This window comes from Panthera uncia, unplaced genomic scaffold (genome assembly GCF_023721935.1).
Source record: "Panthera uncia isolate 11264 unplaced genomic scaffold, Puncia_PCG_1.0 HiC_scaffold_323, whole genome shotgun sequence".
Lineage (NCBI taxonomy): Eukaryota > Metazoa > Chordata > Mammalia > Carnivora > Felidae > Panthera > Panthera uncia.
Genome location: NW_026059455.1, coordinates 46,435 through 61,530, shown reverse-complemented (window position 1 = coordinate 61,530; position 15,096 = coordinate 46,435). Strand labels below are relative to the sequence as shown.

The following is a 15,096-nucleotide window of genomic DNA, read 5'->3' as shown; positions in this document are numbered from 1 at the left end:
CCTTTCCCAGGATCGCCTTGCAGGCTCTATCCCATGGACCACCCTTCGCTACCAGTCATGGGCTATGGGCCACCTCCCTCTCTTCCACCTACTCTATTTGCTAAGATGACCTGAACTGGATGAGTGGCTGGTAAAGTATATTCATCTTCTTCATGACTGACTTTGTGGCAATGATGTAGAGATGGTTGTGAGTCTTGGCAATCCAACTACAACCTGCCTGAGGACACTGTAGCATATCTCAAGTTTCTCAGGACACACATACAATGGGCAGTGTCATTTCCCTGTAATACAGTGAACTATATACATCTTTCTTGTCAAAATGAAAGAGGATTTTCTACACAAAAGCAGACGTATCAGCAGCACTGGTGCATATTTTGGAGGCACAATGTTTTGGGTTCTGTAAAGAATGAGGCACACCCCTAACTTTTAGAGCATCAGGTGTCCTATGTGAAAGAGGGACATGCATTAAGTGACATAGACCTTGTGATCACCATAATGGAAACACCAGTGAAGGATCCAGTGCAGAAACAGGGGAAACTTGTATTACACAGGAATAGAAGGGAAGTTGAGGACAGTAAGCAGAGTTTGAGGAGGTGCAGAGGGTGCTGGGGTCAGAGAGATGCAGTTGGAGGCCATTCCTGACCACAGCCTGAGCAGGGAGTGTGAGGTTCACACGGAGCTGCTACGTGCGATCACTCTCAGTGCACAATGCAGTGTTCATCTCCGAAATGTCATTTTCGTCAAAGTGCACCTAGGTAATCATCTAAAAAGGCTGTTGTCACCCTGGGTTTTCTGAAGGTTCTGGATATTTGTGGGGGGAAGATGCCCTGGAGACATGGGAAATTTAACTTGGTTTTATGGAAATGCTTGTATGCCCAAGTTCATCTCCCTCAGTGAGACTAAAAGTGGAGACAGGATTTAGATCAGCTGAGGGCCTGCACTGGCCTTCAGCCTGAGTCAAACTCTTAGTGGGTCAACCTATAATTCAGGGTTGGCCAGAAGCCGCCCCTGCATCAACCTGATTACAGCTTTGCATCTCCTCAAATTTCTCTCACAATATCCTGAGGCTTTGCCTGTGTTCCTGCTGTCTCAGCCCTAATACCAGTTCTCAGTGGGACCTACACAGAGCCTCAGCTGTGTTATCTGTGAAAACAGGGGTAATATTTGTTTCTAAGAACATTATGAAAAGAAGACATTAAATACATAAAGCACCTGCAAAATGTCTGGGAAGTGTCCATTCACCCTTCTCACAGTTTCAATTAAGATATCTCCACACAGGGGCGCCTGGGTGGCTCAGTCGGTTAAGCGTCCGACTTCAGCTCAGGTCATGATCTCACGGTCCGTGAGTTCGAGCCCCGCGTTGGGCTCTGGGCTGATGGCTCGGAGCCTGGAGCCTGTTTCCGATTCTGTGTCTCCCTCTGTCTCTGCCCCTCCCCCGTTCATGCTCTGTCTCTCTGTTTCAAAAATAAATAAACGTTAAAAAAAATTAAAAAAAAAAAAAAAAGATATCTCCACACAGTGATCATCAAAAAAAGATGGTCACAGAAGTTCATTAAACTAAGACTGTTAACATGTCAGCCCAGGGACGGGGAATCGCCGTTTTAAACAATGAGACAAGGTCCCTCATTTTTCTATTAAAATTTGGGCCCTACCAGACAAAGAAAGAAGAGATAATTATGAGAATGTGTACATTCAGAGATCTAGATCTGAAGACAATCATTTTTCATTACATACAATCTCACAGATGCAGCCACACACTAAAGGGTTCATCTGAGGCCACAGCCACTGATAAACTACAGAAGACAGAATGCATGTAGGAAAACATAAGATCAGAGGGAAATAAACCAAAATCTCTTTGCCTTATAGGACAACTATTCTGAAATTTGAAGAGGACTGCGCATGGAGACAGACTATGGTGATTACATATACATTTTAAGAAGGTGTCAGATCTGCCTGAATGCTTTCCCTGCCCATCCTGTCCCCTCCACTTTGTCGTTCCTACTGTCTGTTAATCCACCTTTCATCGTTCTATCTCTGTGTCAGCGTCTGCTTCTAGGACCATCTACTCTCACTCCCCATCGAGTGCACACAGTGGGGTTCCTGTACACACAGGTAACAAAGTGTTACCAGAAATGGTGGTGATAGAGGATAGAAGCAAGATCACCCTTTGTGCAGGGGAGCCCGAGGGAGTTTTCTGGGGTGATGGGAACTTCCTATATCTAGATTGATGGGGTGCTTATGCTCATTTATTTTAGAAATATTCACTGGCTTCCTGGTACCTTGGGGTCAAATAGATAGGTATCTGTCCCTGGGAAATGGTGGAGTTCTAATGGTGGGGAAGGATGAGGGACCAGCAGTGACTGTGGGAGAGGAGTGAGGAGGCCACACATGGAGTCAAACCCTTGCCCAGGATGCCAGGTCTCCACAGACAGCACCATGTGTAGGAGGGCTCTGAGGAACAGAGATTTCTTGATCAGACCCGTGAACTACATAATGCTCTTGCAGTTTCCTCACTGAGGGATGGCCAGAGCAGAGGCCAGGAGCTGGAGGACACCCTGATCATGGCTGGATTGGAGCAGGGGACCTGGGGGATTGAGTCAGAGAAAGGGACAGGCAGAAGGTAGCGACAGGGAGTCTGAGAGACAAAGGGGAGAGAAGAGAAGGTACGTTTCTCTGCTGACTTCACCTACATTTCTGTGTGAACAACAGGGGATTCTTGTCTCCAAGGGAAGGGAAGAGTGTGAGCAAAAAGACAGAGTGACATTCTCAGCTCAAATGCCCAGGATATCTGCCTTGCTCTTGAGTACCTAACACAGGAAGCCCATGCTTTCTGTCATAATTGGAACTGCAGCTCGTGCCACTTAGTGAAAATCAATCCAATTATGAATACCTCATCACTCATACCGCAACATCATCATACTGCAACAAAATTAACAGAGTGAAAGATACAATACAGGATAAAGTCCAAAGCTAGACCGACTGCAATACTTAACAGGAATACAGGCTATCAGAAAAGGAGGTACCCCCGTGCAGGCATTCAGACACCTGGGCAATATCTGAAAACATAAAAAAATGTAGCCCGTACTTCAAAAGCAACATTAACTTAGACACAAAGGAATCATGATTTAAGGTTTAGAGAGAAACCATATGACTTCATGGTGCTGTACCTATGAGATCAAGTCTCATCAAATCATACCCTTTGACTAGAGGCTATTTGTTATATGTAAATTATACCTCATTAAAGAGAGTTTCAAAACATAAAATACTAGAAGCAAATGTGGGAAAGTTCCTTTCTAATCCTGAGTGCATGGGTGATAGGAGTCTGTCTGACCATGTCTCAAAAATCCAAAAGATGAAGACATTTAAAAAATTAATAATAGCAGAGTAAGAGGACCCTGAGCTCACCCTGTCCCGTGTTTTCAACTGCATAACATCCACATCCAAGTCCATGAACCAGAGAGCGATCCAAAGACTGGCAGAACAAACTCTACAACTAAATAGAAGCTGTACCTGAAAGGTTAGGAAGGTCAGAAAGGTGGAGGGCAGCTGCCTGCAGAGAGGGCAGAGAAAGTGAGCCCTCACACCAGGGAGCTCACACAGGCAAGACTAATCCCCAGAACATTTGGCTTTAAAACCCAGAGGGGCTGAATTCCCTTGAGTTTGGATCCTGGAGCTTTGGAGGTCAGATGACCCAGCACTGGGTGATCCAGGAGGATGAGTGATAGCCAGCTCCCTGCCAGTGTAGAGAGACAACGTAAACGTAGCATTTTACACAACGCCAAGGCAACAGGAGACAGATCTGTTCATGCTGACTTCTGAGTGGTTAGGGGACTTCTCCAACAATGAGGGAGCTTACAGGCACCATTCCCGCCTCTCCCCCACCCCCCACCCCCCCCACCCCCCGTCCAGGAATAAGACCAGAGGCACATACCAGGGAGTGGAGCTGCACAGACACTTGCTACCTAACATAGTAGCCATGTGCCAGTCCTCTGGTGGACTCACCCACTCCAAGCCTGCTGGCCTCAGCGCTGGGCTCAGGGCAAACTTTGTTAAAACTGCATGGGCACCCTGTCTGGCCAGCTGCAGGCAGAGCTACCACCGCATGCTGTGCACCCCTGGTTACCCTCATCTGTCTCACCCACCCACATGTCCCAGCCACTGACACACTCTGTGCACAGCCTTGAGCCCCTGGTTGCCCTGGTGCATTGCCCCCAGCCACCAAAGACAGCTACAGATTTGTCAACAGAATCTTGGAAAGACAGAAGGAAGTGACATGACATATTCAAAGCGCTGAATGGAAAAATCAGCAGCCAAGAACACTCTATCCAGCAAGGCTATCATTCAGAATAGAAGGAGACACAGAGTTTCCCAAACAAAAACTAAAGGAGTCTGTACCACTAAACCAATCCAGCCAGAGATACTAAGAGGGACTCTTTGAGTGGAAAGGAGAGAACAAAAGTGACAACAGGGAGGTAGAAAACACAAATCCAGTAAAAATTAATATTTCTGTAAAAAATAAGTCAAGGAACTCATAATAACATGTACCAAAATATAGGGAGAAGAAAATAATGGGTTCAAAGGTAAATGACCATCAACTTAATATAAATGGCTAAACACAAAGAAATTATGTAAAAACTTAATGGTCACCATACATCAAAAACCACTCATAAATATGCAAAGAATAAGGAGAAAGAAATCAAAATACATCAGTAAAGTAAATCAGCAAAACATGAAAAAGAAAGACAAGAAAGGATAGAGAAAATCATTAGAAACCACAACAAAACAGGTAACAAAATGGCAATACATAGATACAAATCAATAATTACTTTGCATGTAAATGGAATGAATGCTGTAATAAAAAGACATAGGGTATAAAAATGTTTGAAAACACAAAACACATTTATATGCTGCCTACAAATGACCCATTTTGGACTGCAAGACACCTACAGAATGAAAATGAGAGGATGTCAAGAAACATGTAAATGAACGTCAAAAGAAAGCCAGGGTAGCAATACTTGTATCAGAAGAAAAAAAAAGAGAAAGGACTCAAATAAAATCATAAATCAGAGAGGAGAAATCACAACCAACACGTCAGAAACACAATCATAAGATAATATTACAAAAACTTGTAAGTAAAAAATTTGGACAATTTACCAGAAACAGGTAAATTCCTGGAAACATATAAGTTACATTAACTGAAACAGAAATAAATAGAAAACATGAACAGAACAATAGCCAGCAAAGAAACTGAGTCAGTAATCAAAAAACTCTCAACAACCAAAAATCTAGGACCAGATGACTTCACAGGTAAATTCCACCAAACAGTTAAAACAAGGTTAAGACCTCATCTTCTTAAGCTATTCCAAAATATAAAAAAGGATGGAAAACTACCAAATTCATTCTATGAGGCCAGCATTACCCTGATACCAAAACCAGATAAAGAGTCCACTAGAAAAGAGAACTCCAGGCCAATATCCTTGATGAACATGGATGCAAAAATTCTCAATCAAATACTACCAACCAAATTCAAAAATACCTTCAAAAAATCATTAGCCACAATTAAGTGGATTTGTTCCCAAGCTGCAAGGTGGTTCCATATTCACAAATCAATCACTGTGATGCATTACATCACTGGAAGAAAGGATAAGAACCATATGATCTGGGCTCCTGGGTGGCTCATTTCTTGATTGGCTCAAGTCATGACCATATGGTTCATGGTTCAGGCCCTGCATTAGGCTCTCTGCTGACAGTTCAGAGCCTGGAGCCTGCTTCTTTGTCTCCCTCTCTCTCTGCCCCTACCCCACTCACATTCTGTCTCTGTCTTTCAAAAATGAATAAACATGTAAGAAAAAAAAACATACAGTCATTATCAATACGTACAGAAAAAAGCATTTGACAAAGTACAACATCCTTTCATGATTATAACCCCCCTAAACTAGGTTTACAGGGAACATACATCAACGTAATAAAGGGTTATCTATGCGGTTAACATCAACCTTAATGGGGAAAATCTGAGAGCTTTTCCTCTAAGGTCAGGAAGAAGACAAGGATGTTTACTCACCACTTTTCGTAAACATAGTACTGGAAGTCCAAGCCACAACAATCAGACAAAAAAACAAAACAAAACAAATCCAAATCTGCAAGAAGTGAAACTTTCACACTTTGCAGATTACATGATACTATATATAGAAAACCCTAAAGAGTCTACCCAATAACTGCTAGAACTGATAAATGAATTCAGCAATGTCACAGGATACAAAATCATTGTACAGAAATCTGTTGCATTTCTAGACAACAATAATGAAGCAGTATAAAGAGATATTAAGAAAACAGTCCCATTTACAGTTGCACACCAAATAATAAGATATCTATGAATAAATCTAACCAAAGTGGTGAGCGACCTATACTCTGAAAAGTGTAAAATGTGATGAAAGAAATTCAAGAGGACACAAAAAAACGGAAGGACATTCCATGCTCATGGATCGCAAGTACAAATATTGTGAAAATGTCTATACTTCCCAAAGCAATTGACACAATTAGTGCAATCTCCATCAAAATACCAACAGCGTTTTTCACAGAACTAGAACAGTCCTAAAATTTGTATGGAACCACAAAAGACCCCAATCTTCAGAGTAAACAACCTTTATGTGAAGTGATAATTATGGATGGCATCATGCCTCTGGATCTTCTGCTCCAAAACACATTAACTCTTGCCTAAGCATTTGAACAAACATTAGACATATCCCAACCAAGGATCATGCTACAAAATACATTGTACAAAAGTACCCTCAAAACTTTGCAGATTATGAAAAATATGGAAAATCTAAAAATCATCATGACCAGTTGGAGCCTAAGGAGACAGAATGACTAAATGTAATGTGCCAGCTAGGAGGAGTGTGGAACAGAAGAGGTTAAAATTGAAGAAATCTGAGTTAACATATATTAAATTAAAAAATAACATAAGGTTAATGACACCTACCTACCAGGTTTTCTGTAGTTTTCAATCACTTCACTATGTTGGAAAAATAGCCATTACATTTTTTTAAATATTTTTTTATTTTTTTTCTGTGTTAATAATTCTTTTTTTAATATATGAAATTTATTGTCAAATTGCTTTCCATACAATACCCAGTGCTCATCCCAAAAGATGCCGTCTTCAATACCCATCACCTACCCTTCCCTCCCTCCCACCCCCATCAACCCTCAGTTTGTTCTCAGTTTTTAAGAGTCTCTTATGCATTGGCTCTCTCCCACTCTAACCTCTTTTTTTTTCCTTCCCCTTCCCCATGGGTTTCTGTTAAGTTTCTCAGATCCACATAAGAGTGCAAACATATGGTATCTGTCTTTCTCTGTATGGCTTATTTCACTTAGCATCACACTCTCCAGTTCCATCCACGTTGCTACAAAGGGCCATATTTCATTCTTTCTCATTGCCACGTAGTACTCCATTGTGTATATAAACCACAATTTTTTCATCCATTCATCAGTTGATGGACACTTAGGCTCTTTCCACAATTTGGCTATTGTTGAGAGTGCTGCTATAAACATTGGGGTACAAGTGCCCCTATATATCAGTACTCCCGTATCCCTTGGGTAAATTCCTAGCAGTGCTACTGCTGGGTCATAGGGTAGGTCTGTTTTTAATTTTTTGAGCAACCTCCACACTGTTTTCCAGAGTGGCTGCACCAGTTTGCATTCCCACCAACAGTGCAAGAGGGTTCCCGTTTCTCCACATCCTCGCCAGCATCTATAGTCTCCTGATTTGTTCATTTTGGCCACTCTGACTGGCGTGAGGTGATATCTGAGTGTGGTTTTGATTTGTATCTCCCTGATGAGGAGCAACGTTGAGCATCTTTTCATGTGCCTGTTGGCGATCTGGATGTCTTCTTTAGAGAAGTGTCTATTCATGTTTTCTGCCCATTTCTTCATTGGATTATTTGTTTTTCGGGTGTGGAGTTTGGTGAACTCTTTATAGATTTTGGATACTAGCCTTTTGTCCGATATGTCATTTGCAAATATTTTTTCCCATTCCATCACTTGCCTTTTAGTTTTGTTGATTGTTTCCTTTGCTGTGCAGAAGCTTTTTATCTTCATGAGGTCCCAATAGTTCATTTTTGCTTTTAATTCCCTTGCCTTTGGTGATGTGTCAAGTAACAAATTGCTGCGGCTGAGGTCAGAGAGGTCTTTTCCTGCTTTCTCCTCTAGGGTTTTGATGGTTTCCTGTCTCACATTCAGGTCCTTTATCCATTTTGAGTTTATTTTTGTGAATGGTGTAAGAAAGTGGTCTAGGTTCATTCTTCTGCATGTTGCTGTCCAGTTCTCCCAGCACCACTTGTTAAAGAGACTCTCTTTTTTCCATTGGATATTCTTTCCTGCTTTGTCAAAGATTAGCTGGCCATACGTTTGTGGGTCTAGTTCTGGAGTCTCTATTCCATTCCATTGGTCTATGTGTCTGTTTTTGTGCCAATACCATGCTGTCTTGATGATGACAGCTTTGTAGTAGAGGCTAAAGTCTGGGATTGTGATGCTTCCTGCTTTGGTCTTCTTCAAAATTACTTTGGCTATTCGGGGCTTTTTGTGGTTCCATATGAATTTTAGGATTGCTCGTTCTAGCTTCAAGAAGAATGCTGGTGCAATTTTGATTGGGATTGCATTGAATGTGTAGATAGCTTTGGGTAAACCATTAAATTTTTAAAAAGCATGTATGATGTGGGGCCCAGTTTGTGCCCTTATCTCGGTCTCTGCTTCTAGCATGACTCGGAAAGTGGATCCCAGCTCATTCTTCTAGAAGGTCCCGAGATGAGCATTTCATGCATTCATGTCCTAATGGAACGCAGCTCCCATTTTTCTGAATTTCCGTCAGGATTTCTTCCCGGAAACAAGCCTGAATCTGGAACAAACCATCCACGGCATCTATGATGTGATGTCGTGAGACCCCTGAATCCACGGGTCCTTTAGTAAAATACCTCTTGTTCACATACTGTCCAGGAAGGGGAGGAATGAAACACGGGAACAGCCCAGAAAGTGCAAGGGCCTGTGCTGCTGACCGACCAGCGCGCCCAGGGAAGCCACCCAGCGCCCCCTCCTCAGCACTCAGTGCAACAAGGCAGTTTCTCTCTGGTGACTCAGGAGATGCCAAGTTGCTGCAAAACTCCCAAGGCCTCCCCTGGGACGGGCGGCAGAACCTGCTGGAAACGCAGCCCTGGTCTCTGTCCTGAGGCAGTAGCAGAGGCCCTGAGTCCTCTGGGAGCAACAGAAGCCCTTCCTGTTCTGAGGTGCCCTGGGTCAGAAAAGCCAATGGGGTACCCTCTGCAGGCCTTCACTGTGCACCCAGAGGAACCAGCCCCTCCTGCTTTGTGGTGCTCTAGCTCTCTCTGCTGGCCACCGTGGGAATTCCTGCAATGTGGAAGGCCCTGGTCACTCAGCTGACGGACCCAAGGTACTCTGGGCAACTAAGCCTGTTCTCCACATTGGGAAGGGTCTTACTGACAGGGCCTGGGACACAAAGAAATCTTTTCCTTCTCCTTTCTTGTGAGTGAAGAATCAAACCGAATTTATTAATGTAATGACATCATTTGTAATGCTTTAAGCAATGTTCACAGAAACACAGACCACCAATTTACACATACTGAACAAGAGGTAAATGTGTCTACCACCAAAATACTTAGGTTAGATAAAGAGTTGACACCTTTGAGAGAGAGATACTGGCTTCCAGCTATGGAATGAATGAGTCCTAGGGATACAAGGGACAGCCAATGGAATAGAGTCAATCCTGTAGTAATACTGTTGCATGCTTTCACATGATAGCTACACTTGTAGTTAAGTACAACATAATTTATAGACATATGGAATGACTAAAATGTATGCCTAAAACACAACAAATGTGTGAACAATATTCAATTAAAAATCGACATCCTTTACACTATCTTTAGTTTCTACTTCTTTGCCAATAAACTATCATTCCTGGGGCACTTGGGTGGCTTAGTTGGTTAAGCATCCGACTTGGACTCAGGTCATGATCTTGCAGTCCATGAGTTTGAGCCCTATGTCAGGCTCAGAGCCTGGAGCCTGCCTCAGATTCTGTGTCTCCCTCTCTATACGTCCTCCCCTGCTCAGGATCTCTCAAAAAAGGAAAAAAAATAAACATTAAAAATGAAAGAAAAAAAATCATTCGTAATTTAGAATCTGTGAAATTCCATTTATACCAGATTCTCTAACATCACCATCTTGATGTTGACAGCTTATCTGAAAAGTCACTAATAATATCTTTGACGGACACATAGGTGACAAGGTCAGAATGCAACTTACAGGGAGCTACACATCTGTTATGAATTTACTGTAAGTATCCTTGGCTAATATTTTCAATGAAATGTGCTTTAGGGATATAGATGAATGAAGCAATGTCTATCAGGCATATAGGTCAATTTCATATAGGACCACTGTGTCTTCAATTATGAATTGCCATCTCTTCAGAATTAAAAGAAAGCTGGGAGATGAAAATGTCTTTGACTTTGATGTAAGAGAAGACAACGGTGTTTTAAAGGGTTCAGCTACCATCTGGCATCCTCAGGTTGGCAGTGCACTGGAGGATAGCAACCCACTATCTTGAAACACACCGCTAGTTCCAGACGGAGAATATGGACCTTATTGTCAAATACTTTTTATCAATATCAGCACTCCACCTCTGCCAGGTCCAGACTGCAGGACTTGGGGACAGCACAATGCCTGATGCCTGGGTTCAGAACATGAGGAAGGCCAGCAGGTTTGCGGGGGATGCAGCAGGGCCTGGGGCAGTGAGGGAGATGGCCCAGGGTCACCTCCCCACAGAGAAGGCTCTGGAGTTTACCTGCCAAAGAGCAGCACACTCTCCCTCAAGACATCTCTCCATGACAGGACAGGAGGCTGAGCCCCACAATTCCAGGAGAAATGAGGGATACCAGTCTTTTCAAATGCAATGCCCTCTGCAGAGCTTGGCCCCAGGGTCTTGGGAGTCACAGAACTCTGATGCCCATGATACCGGCCTTTTCTGCCCCAGCACTGAGCCACTTCGTACACCCCCTCTCCCCTGGCCCATGTCACCCCGTCCACATACCTGGACCAGGTCCCTACTTTCCTCCATGTACTTCTTTGTTTCTCTCTAACCCCATCTCTCTCTGTTTCTTCCTTTCACTCTCTAGGACTTGCCCAATCCCCCATCACTCATCCAGTGTCTCTCTCCCGGTCTCTTTCTCTCCCCAGGCTTCAGGCTGTTTGCTCTGTGCATGCAGCCCTGTCCAGGAGCACAGGGCACTCCTGTCTCTCCCTCTCTTCTGTCATATTTGGTCCCAAGCCCTGATCACAATAGAGGAGAATCCCCCTGTACAGCAGCTGCTCGTGTTGACATTTGCTATGGCAATGCTAGCAGCATGTGGACAGCCAGGCATTTACCCTTGGTGGCCCAGCCATGACCCAAAAGCTGCTGGAGGGCTGGCTGCTTCCCTAAGCTGGGAGGAAAAAGGGGCTCACAGGGTTCAGGGTCCCTGAGGGCAAAGTGGATTGGATTGGCCGATGTAGAAGGAGCCATATGCTTACAACCCAACTCTCCTGGGGGTGGTGTCGAAGAAACCTATCTCAGACCATGGACCTCTGCCCTCCCCATGCCTCAATAAGGCAACAGGGGAGGTTTATGGGACCTCATGTGACTCACCACAAAAATTGCTGCCATTTGCCCTCTTGGAGGCCACCTGGATTGGTGCTATTGGGGGCAGCTGGTGAGGTACATAAGGGCACAAGTGCTGGATTAATGCAGGGCCTCCTTACTGGTCTCCTGAATCCATTCCCCACCTTCAGAATAGACCCTTTCCTGGAGACAGATACCTGACCTGCTCATCAGCACAAACCCCATGAACTAGCAGGCATGCCATATGCTCATGAGTACCTACCTACAGAATTAACAACCACCACCAGAGCTCCCTAAAGGATGTGTACAACTCCTCACATGGAACTACAGGTCCCTTCCAGGCAATACAACCCCAAAGAATAGTCTGTCTTCTTCCACCAATACTATACATTCTACCTGTTGGTTTACTGTGTTACAGGAACCCGAAAGTGTACACCTGAGGAGGAATGAGTGTCGATTTTCCTGAAAGCAGATGCTGACACAGAGACACAACTGTGACAAGTGTATTAGAGGACACTAGGAAGGACAAAGTGGAGGGGACGGGGTGGGCAGGGAAAGCATTCAGACCAAGGGGCAGATTGGACACCATCTCTAAATACATAATAACCACAGCTGGTTTGTAATGGTTCAGTGTCCTTTTCAAATTTCAAACTGATTGCCCTCTATGTCAAAGTGATTTTTAGTAATTGCAAACGGATCTTCTGCTCTCCTTTATGCGTTTTTTCTTCTACAATATATCCGTGGCTTTGGATGAGCACATATTTGTGTGGCTGCATTTGTGTGTCCACCTGTAATGGAAGAGGATTATCTTCAGATCTTAGGTGTAGATCTCTGAATTTACACATTCTCATACTTATATTTTCCTTCTTTGTAAAGTAGGACCCCAATTTTAATAGAAAAAACACAGGGGTCTTTGTTGTATCTTTTGAAACAGGAATTGCCAATCTCCCAGCCTCAGGCATTATAGCCTTAGTTTCATGAAATTGAATGAGTATCTGTTGATGACCTTCTGTGTGCAGAAACATTCATTTTCCCCCTGAGAAGGGTGAATGCCCACTCATCCCATACATTTTACAAATTCCTTATGTGCTTAACCACCTCTTCATCGCACTGACCTCAGAGACCAACATTGTCCCTGATTCTCAGGTTACAAAGCTGAGGCTCTGAGATGGTCCCACTGAGAGCTAGCATTAGGGCTGAGACAACGGGATCACAGGCAGTGCCTCTGGAAATTGTGAGGGGAGTTTCAGAGATGCAAACCTTCAGGCAGGGTGGTGACAGCAGGTGCAGGGGTACGGTGACAAGAGCCCAGCAGGGGCATTTCCTGGTCAACCCTGAATTCCCCGCTAGGAGTCTGACTCAGGCTGAAGGCCAAGGAAGCCGCACAGCTGATCTACAACTTTTGTCCCATCTAGTCTCACAGAGGCACACAAACAGGCAGACACGCATCCCATAAGAACCAAGTTAAACTACAAATCTCCAGGGCATTCTTTCACACAGATCCAGAACCTTCAGAAAACCAAGGGAAACAACAGTCTTTATTTCGATAATGAGCTAGGTGCACTCTGGCCACCATGACATTTCAGAGATGATACCTGCATGAACTGTCCTTGACCCTATGCAGCAGCTCTGTGTGGACCTCACGCTGAGCTCACTCTCCCTGCCCAGGTTGTGGGCCCTGCCAGAAACGGCCTCCAACTCCATCTCACTGAGTCCAACACCCTCCCCTCTGGACCATCTCAGCTCGCCCTTCTCATGCACAGTCTCCAAAACATTCCCATGAGATTCACGTCTCTGGCTCTTGTACTTAAGGTCCCATTACTGGAGCTGCCACTATTGTAGATCAGAAGCTCCATGTCTTTTAATGCATGTGACTCTCTCCCCATTAAGACACTTGAAGCCCCTGATGGTAGGGGTGTGCCTTATCTCTCACAGAGCCATTAACATGGACTCTGTACAAGGCACATCTGCAGAACTGATATGCCTGCTTTTCTATGAAAAGACTCATTCCTTCTCCACAAGAGACACCTGCAGCCCAGTTCCCCAGTTCAGTAAGGGAAAAGACACAGCCCAACATATGTATGTCCTGAGAAACCTGAGGAATCTTAACAGTGTCCTCAGCCAGCAGCACCCTTGCATTGCCAAGCCTGTGAGGCCATCTCTGTGTCTTCTCAAAGACTCAACAAGACAGAAGCTGAACGTGCTGAACACGTCCACTCATACTGTTCATATCATCTTATAAATAGTTGAGGTGGAGGTGGTGGGTCCTGTGTCCGAGGACACCAAGGAGCTGGAGGAGGCTCATAGAGCCCATGAACAGTGATAAAAGTGGTCTTTGGGGAAGGGCCTGCAGGGTGGACCTGGTAAAGGAGGAGGTCCTCTTGCATCCATAGGGATCTACAGAACAGAAGGGACAGGTATGCTGGTATGACAGACAGAAGCAGAATGCCCGCAGGAGCTGAAACCCAATGAAGCAGGTGTCAGCACCTGGCTGCTTGTTCATTCACAGGCTCTAGAACAGGGCATCAGTGCCAGAAAACTCTACCCTCCCACGAGATCCCACCTACAGCCTTAAGGTACCAGATGCTACAAGGAGAAACCACTGTCGCCACATGTCACTTCCTGTGTTTACAAATGCAGTAGGCCAAGGCGTCCTATTCTAGAAGACTGATGGCAGTAATGCCAGTCTAATAAAGGAGCATATTCCAGAGAGGCAGGCATCTGTGTCCAGGACCCCTCTGGTGCCCTCTTCCACCACATATGCAGACTTTTTATTTGCACATTGAGAACGGACAGAACATGCAGGAAAGAAAAGCCCAGCACCACACAGAGATTAAGACCACCCAGGGTCAGAGCTCAGCCTGCCAGCCCATGCCTGTACTCGCTGGGCTTCCCTCCCTGACAAAGGCATCTTCTCTGCAAGGCCACAGAGACTTCTGAGGAGACGGGGATTCCTGGAGTCCTGCAGGGGGCCTGGAAATGTGTTTTTGGAGAGAAACACATTACCTGTACATATTCATTGGTCTCAGGTATGTTTACCTTAATCCACAGGTAATTCAGCTTTTAAGTACAATATGAGTTGCAGAGCTATTCTGTCTCATTGTAAAAGGGAGGTAGAAATTCTACATAAAAGAATGAACAGAAACATGTCTCAATTTCAGGTGTCAAACTCCCAAAAGGTATCGTGAGACAAAGTACCAGTTATAACTGCTCCAGGGACGCAAGAGAACCTGCTCATATAAACACAACTGAAGGACTCTGTGAGATACGGGCCCTGCAGGTAATCACTGATTCTCTACCTTCACGACTGCAGTTCCATGTACATTTTCGAGTACACGTGCCGCTTCTCATAATTCAGAGTAGTTCCACCTAGGGGACAACTGAGAAATTCTCTATCGCACGTTTACCAACACAGAAGGATCAGTAATGAATTCTGA

General features: G+C 44.4%; 1 long non-coding RNA gene across 1 annotated transcript; it reads left to right on the top strand.

Annotated features, from left to right (window-relative positions):
- Positions 1 to 51: 51 nt before the first annotated feature.
- LOC125917941 (uncharacterized) lies at positions 52 to 10,339 on the top strand. Its single transcript, XR_007456336.1, has 3 exons — positions 52 to 130; positions 1,867 to 1,915; positions 10,284 to 10,339. It is a non-coding gene; the product is annotated as an uncharacterized LOC125917941 (long non-coding RNA).
- Positions 10,340 to 15,096: the final 4,757 nt, after the last annotated feature.